At 46.4% G+C, this 6,806-nt stretch overlaps 1 protein-coding gene across 2 annotated transcripts in view; it reads right to left on the bottom strand.

The window, feature by feature from the left end:
- Window positions 1-454, bottom strand: part of LOC119422595 (myosin-9) — a 49,997-nt gene extending 49,543 nt beyond the window's left edge. For both annotated transcript variants that reach the window (XM_037689975.1, XM_037689976.1), the window contains exon 1: window positions 359-454. The gene's annotated coding sequence lies outside the window, so the exon portion shown is untranslated. The remainder of the gene's footprint in view (window positions 1-358) is intronic.
- Window positions 455-6,806: the final 6,352 nt, after the last annotated feature.

The raw sequence follows: 6,806 nt of genomic DNA, 5'->3' as shown, positions 1-6,806 counted from the left end.
TTTTTACATTTTGGTTTACAGTTTTTGCATTTTGGTTTACAGTTTTTACATTTTGGTTTACAGTTTTTACAGTTTGGTTTGCAGTTTTTACATTTTGGTTTACAGTTTTTACTTTTACTTTTACAGTTTTTACTTTTAGTTTTACGGTTTTTACTTTTTGTTTTACAGTTTTTACACAACAACTGTGTACGTTTGATGAACTTTGGACATGTGAAGTTGTTACCTGAGGATGATGACAGAGTGTTAGATGTCTGCTTCCTTTGAACACACCTGCGCGCGCCACACCCCTCCACCAATATTTACACTTGTTCATTAAAAACACGCACTTCTGTCACAGGACGTAAACAACGCGACTCACCTGGTGTTCAGCAGGTGAGCTGTCCTCAGTCTGTTCAGTCCCGCTGGACCCCACACAAGCCGAGACACCGTCCAGCTGCTCAGACACTGTCTCAGGATGGACGGCGCGTGCCGCTACGCTTCTCACTTTTATCTTTTCGCAGGTGAACTCGAGGCCACGCCCTCCGTCGCGTGCTGCGTTCACAGCTCCACGTAAGAAGTAGTAGCGTCGTACAACAGCTGATGTTCCTGTTGTGTTCTTCCTTTTTTAGGTAAAATGATGCAATTAATTATTTGAAGTAAACTCTGTCTGTTAGCAAAATATCTCATGATCCACTTTAGAAATATTAAAGAAAATTTTACAAAATAATCACTGAACATACCTTTATATCTGAGTAACCTTTGGAGCCATTCCAGTTTAAAATGGCTGCCACAGCCACCTGCACTTAGAAACACAAAAATGGCTACAACTCGGTCAGTTTGAGAGATATTGTGCTATAATGTGATGTTCTTTTAACCGAGAGTTTTTCATGTCATATGATTTAAGCTCTACTTATTGTGCAAGATCGTTGCTCAAAACTTTACTTTTAAACATTGAGGCAACTGTCTGTCTGTTAGCCAAATCTCCTGAGACAAATTTTAATGAAACTTTCAGAAAGTGATCATTGGATGAACATCTTAAATGATTAACTTATGGAGTCTTAAGTGAGAGACACACTATATAACCTGTATAAATAAAGGTTGAATGAATAATGTTTAATTATCCAACATTTTTCAGTCAGGTCATCTGGACAGTTTCTTTTTTTTGTACTGAAACGCTTCGCCTTCGATCTGGAAGGCTTCATCAGTCAAGGAAACACAAAACACAAAACTGATTCTTCCCCCAACAGATTACTCCAATGTGGAACAAACCTGTTTTGTCGGTGCTAAGATGTTTTTTTTTGGTACGCCCCCTTCTCCATTGCTGGCCCTCTTCCTTGTTGACAGTCTTGTCAAACTGGTTGAAAACAACACTTTGGATTAAGCTGTTGGGGGAAGAATCAGTTTTGTGTTGTGTGTTTCCTTGACTGATGAAGCTTTCCGGATCGCAGGTGAAACGTTTCAGCACAAAAAAAGAAACTGTCCAGATGACCTGACTGAAAATTGATGGATTGTATACCTGAATTATTGAGCATGGACTTTGTTGTTAATGTTTAATTATGTACATAAAATGTTGTGGGAATAAGAAAGAGCTTTTTTTGGCAAAATATTTGTTTTAAAGTTAGAGTATGACATCATTATGAGGAAAATCTGTAAAAAATTCTAATAAACCTCCAAATATTGATTATGTAAAAACTGTAAAAAGAATCAAAAGACCTGTTTAATCATAAGTTAGTTATGCCATTACCATGTCCCAAGAGCCAGCTTTGGTTAGTCAGGATCAGAGCACCAAGGCCCCCGCCTTCGACTACTGCCCATGACATAATGCACCCGACTCTTATGGCCCTCCTGCAGGTAACCCACGTCCGAGAAAGAGACACTGAACTCCTTGCTGTTCTATTTCGTATAGGCTTTGCCCTTTAAGGCTATCGCTAGTGGGTTTATCCCTTCGCGCACAGCGCAGCACTGAGAACTTTAGTCCACACCCACCTGCTGTGTGGGCCTCACCCCCGGTCCGTATAAATTACGGTGAGACTGGGTAATTGGCTCCCATTTTTTCTTAAGCCAGCTAGCTAGCACTGTCAGAAGAACAAAGAAGGAAAAGCTGTCCAGCTTTGACTGGCACAACCTTTGTTAAGGATGCCTGGGTCTCCGCCACGCCAACCTCTTGTCATCCCGGTGATCTCTTCCTCCCCGAGGAGAAGCAGAGACGAGCAGCCTTGTTCAAGGTAAGCGCCGAGGAGTGCTTTTCTGTAACGGGCCGCTACCCGCTGGACGACGCCATCGCCTTTTCTAACATGTTTTTTCCTCGCGGTAATCGAATGATTTCCTCGACAAAGGCGATGTTAGCAGCAGCCCCGCTGAATGTTTTTCTGTGGAGGGCCGCTACTCGCTGGACGATGCCAGCGCCTTTTCTAACGTGTTTTTGTCTCACGGTGAATCAAATGATTCCCTAGAAAAAGACGTTGTTGGCAGCAACTGTGCTGAGTGTTTTTTTCTGTAGCGGGACGCTATGCGTGGGACGATGCCACCGCCTTCTTTGACGCAGAGTCACGCAGTGAATCGAACTATTCCTCTGAGAAAGGCGATGCGGAGCTGCCCCCTCCCTCCTGGAGAGTGTAGTGACGGAAGACGAGCGGCCAAGCAGATGCTCAGCCACCTCGGATCTTCCCACGTCGGCGACCACACTGCTTCCAGCCGTCGGCGCCCTCCTCTCGGAGCTGCCCGGCATAATCCAGGAGGATGCTAACACAAGGGACTTTCCGTCCCTTGCCTCCCTCCGCCCTGATCGGATGATCTGGTGGCAAGGTTGGCTCCGCCCCGGCTCGTCGCCTGACCCCATCTGGCCTCGCTGTCCAGCTGTGACGTCACACTGGAACGAGGCTGCAGCTGGGCCCAGCAAGCCGAAGACAGCCGCCTCCACCTTCGCCTCCATCTCCAAAGTGGAGGGTTTTACCGATCCCCGGAGCCAAGCCTGGCAGTGACACTTGGGGCAAAAGCTTCCAGGATGGACCAGCAACCTGTCCCTCCAAGGAAGCATGACCAGATGGTGACAAAGGTCTCCAACCGAGCTCACCAGTGCTCATTCCAGACGACCGCAGCTAACAACAACGTTGCCCTGCTGGCCTACAGCATCTCTAAGAGGCTGGAGAAAGCAGACCTGCTGGAGGAGACAAAGACATCTCTCTGTAAAGCTGCTGATGTCATCTTAAACATGTGCCACCTCTGCGGTCTGCCTGTCCCGCATCGCCACCTGGATGGCCATGATCCTGAGGACCACCTGGCTCCGCCTCTCACCATCCTTGTCCAAGAGGCTGCAGAAAGACCTGCTGGAGGACCCCATCACCCCAGAGGTGCTGCTCGGGGCCAACTTCAGGACCATCCTTCAGAAATCGCAGAGGTCCGAGGAGGTCTCAGAGACTGTACACCATCTGGTGATGTCACAGTCCTCCTCCCGCCCCTCCGGCCGCTGGAGGGACCGCCGTGGCCAGCAACAGCAGCAGAGGCGCTCCACAGCTGCAGCAGCGACTTCACACTCCGATCCTCCGCCGGCCCCCTCCACCAGGGAACAGCTCCTTGAGGGGAATGTGTGTGTTTTTTGATGAGGTATGTTTTTAAATATAACAGGAACATCTCTGAAAGTAAAGTTTCATCTGATTCCAGCCTGACTGTCAGATCAACTGAGCTCACAGCTATCTTTCTTCACACTTTCCCCACACAGAACGTGCCGGTAACTTCTAAACAGTGTTTTAAATGGCACCACAGTTCTGTAAATATCACAAAACACTCGTCTGACACGTTAGCTAAAAATTATGTTTTTTCAGTAGACCAAGTCCGGTAAAATCCCTCGCTCTTAGCCAGTGCCCATTTTTATTTTCTGCCATTTTCTGTCATCTCACAGCGCAGTGGGAGTAAACATTTTTTCTCCAAGACAGCTGCAGCCTCCACTGAAACTGCGTTTTCACTCAGAAAGTGCTCACGCCTCCTCTCAGTGCGCGCCGGCCCACCTCAGCTCTAACGTGAGATTGTAACTTGGGTTCAGTGCAGAGGCACACATACACCATTTTTTCTGTCAGAGCCCCCACCTTGGGTTCCCCCTGGAGAATCTCCGGAGCGGATGATGGCAGTAAGGGTTTTTAGCCTGGTAGATGTCCATGAGAAACATGACACACATGCCTGCATGCCTGCTCTCCGAGCGTTACTCAGAGTGGCAACGAGTGTGTTCCCTGGACAGATGGACGGTCCATCTGATCAGCAGGGGTTACACGCTGCAGTTCACAGCTCAACCCCCACCATTCAGAGGGATTATAAAGACGGTCCTGTCTTCGCCAGAACAGAGCTCGTCGCTCCTGTCAGAAGTTCAGGCAATCCTGATGAAAAACATGATTTCCAGAGTTTCCAACAGAGAGGAAAATACGAGGTCTTTTTTCCTCCCACTACTTCCTGGTTCTGAGAAAAACCGGAGGAATGAGACCCATTCTCGACCTTTCCATGTTCAACAATTAGATCATGGAGAGATAATTCCATGTGCTGACAATCAAACAGCTGCTGGAGAACTTAACCAGAATGGCTGGTTCACCTCCATAGATCTGAAGGGTGCATAATTTCACATTTCCATTATTCTGAAACACAGGAAATTCCTGCGTTTTTCTCCTCCAGGGGATTCCGTATCAGTACAACAGGCTACCGTTCGGTTATTTCGGTTATTCTTTGTGCCCCCCTCCATGAGAACCGATCTGAATCACTGGGGAAACCCCCTCATTCTGTCAGAGGGAGTTCCCATCAGCAGGCCTACGTCACATGTCTCAGTTTTTCACAGACGCATTCCTGTCAAGCTGGGAGGAATGTGTCTGTCCCAAGCAGTGGGAGCACAGTGGCTGGACCACATGTCGCTTTACATAATGTGCTAGAATGTTTTCACAATCTGAAACGTGACTCTGCATTTTGCCCCCTGTTGCGTGATCAGCATTTTCTGATCCACACAGACAACAAAGTGACGACAGTTTACATAAACCGTCAGTGAGGTGTGCGCTCAGCCCAACTGTTACGCATCGTGAAACAGCTGTTGTGTTGGGCACATAAAAACCTGCTCCCCATCAGTGCAGTGTACATTCCCAGCGTCCTGAACAGGCGAACGGATATCATGTCGAAGGGCGGTCCCCACCATAGAGACTAGAGCCTCCATCCCGAGCTGATCTCTCGGTTTTTGGAGCAGGTTCGGCCGAGCAGCAGTGGATCTGTTCGCCACATGGGAGAACTCCCAGTGTCAATTATGGTTTTCACTGAGCTCACGAGACAACCCACCATTAGGAGTAGACGCCTTCGCTCACAGCCCGTGGCCAAAAATGCTCCTTTATGCGTTCCCTCCAGTCCTGCTGATATCATGGACCCTGGACCGGGTCCAGAAAAGATGGGCCTCCCATAGGATGTGGTGCGTACGTTTCAGGGCACACGAGCTGCTTCCACTACAACGCTGTACACATCAAGTGGACAGTTTTTCAGCACTGGTGCGCAGAGAAAGGCGTGGAGGCCATCTCATGTCCACTAGGTGGCATGCTGTCATTTCTACAGCAACTGATGGACAGAAATTTAGCGTTCAGCACAATTTAAACTTATGTTGCAGATATTTCTTCCTGTCATGAGGTTTCTCAGTGACAGAACAGTTCTTAACCACCTGCTGATGAAGTGTTTTCTGAAAGGTGTACAGAGACACAGACCTGTGTCACGTCCACTAGCTCCATGGTGGGACCTAATGATGGTCCTGCACGCTCTGATCAAAGCTCCTTTTGAGCCTTTAGATCAGGTTTTACTTAAATTTCTGTCATTAAAACAGCCCTGCTGTTAGCTCTGACGTCGGCAAAGAGAGTGAGGAATTGTCTGCTCTCTCTGTTGCTCCCGCATGCCTCAGAATTCAAGCTGACGGCAGTTCAGCTGTTCTGCGTTTTAACCCTGCTCTGAAAAACATCACAAGCTCATTCAGATCGAGAGTGATAACCTTGGATGGGTTTTACCCTCCTCCTCATAAGTCTGAAGCTCTGTTAGGAAAATATGGAACAAAAAGATCCCTAATATAATATAGAGCTAGGTTGTTGAGAGCTTTATAGGTTAGAAGTAAGATTTTGAATTCTATTCTGGATTTGACAGGGAGCCAATGGAGAGAAGCTAAAACTGGAGAAATATGATCTCTCCCACTAACTCCAGTTAAGACTCTGGCAGCAGCAATTTGGATCAACTGAAGACGTTTTAAAGAAGTATTTGGAAACCCAGATAATAAACCATTGCAATAGTCCAGTCTAGACGTGACAAATGCATGAACTAGTTTTTCTGCATAATTTTTAGATGTTTCTAATTTTAGTGATATTACGCAGGTGGAAGAAGGCAGTTCTAGTATTTTTTTTTTTTATGTGAGGGATAAAAGACATGTCCTGATCAAAAATAACACCAAGATTTTTAACATTAGAGCTGGAGGACAGATTAATGCCATCTAAGGAGGGAGAAAGACTGAAGCATTCATTCCTAAGGTGCTCAGGTCCAAAAACAAAACCTCAGTCTTGTCTGTGTTCAAAACGAGAAAATTAAGGGTCATCCAGGTTTTTATGTCTTTAAGACATGCTTGTAGTCTAAGTAGCTGATTGGATTCATTGTGATTCATGGACAAATATTATTGTGTGTCATCAGCATAACAATGAAAATTTATCCCATGCTGTTTAATAACTTTACCTAATGGAAGCATATATAAAGTAAAGAGTATGGCCCAAGCACTGAGCCCTCAGGAACTCCATGACTAACTTTGGTGTATGAAGAAGATTTATTATTTACATTTACAAATT

Source organism: Nematolebias whitei, chromosome 16 (genome assembly GCF_014905685.2).
Source record: "Nematolebias whitei isolate Nwh7 chromosome 16, NemWhi1, whole genome shotgun sequence".
Classification (NCBI taxonomy): domain Eukaryota; kingdom Metazoa; phylum Chordata; class Actinopteri; order Cyprinodontiformes; family Rivulidae; genus Nematolebias; species Nematolebias whitei.
Note: the sequence above shows the minus strand (reverse complement) of the source record. Positions and strands in the feature narration are given on the sequence as shown.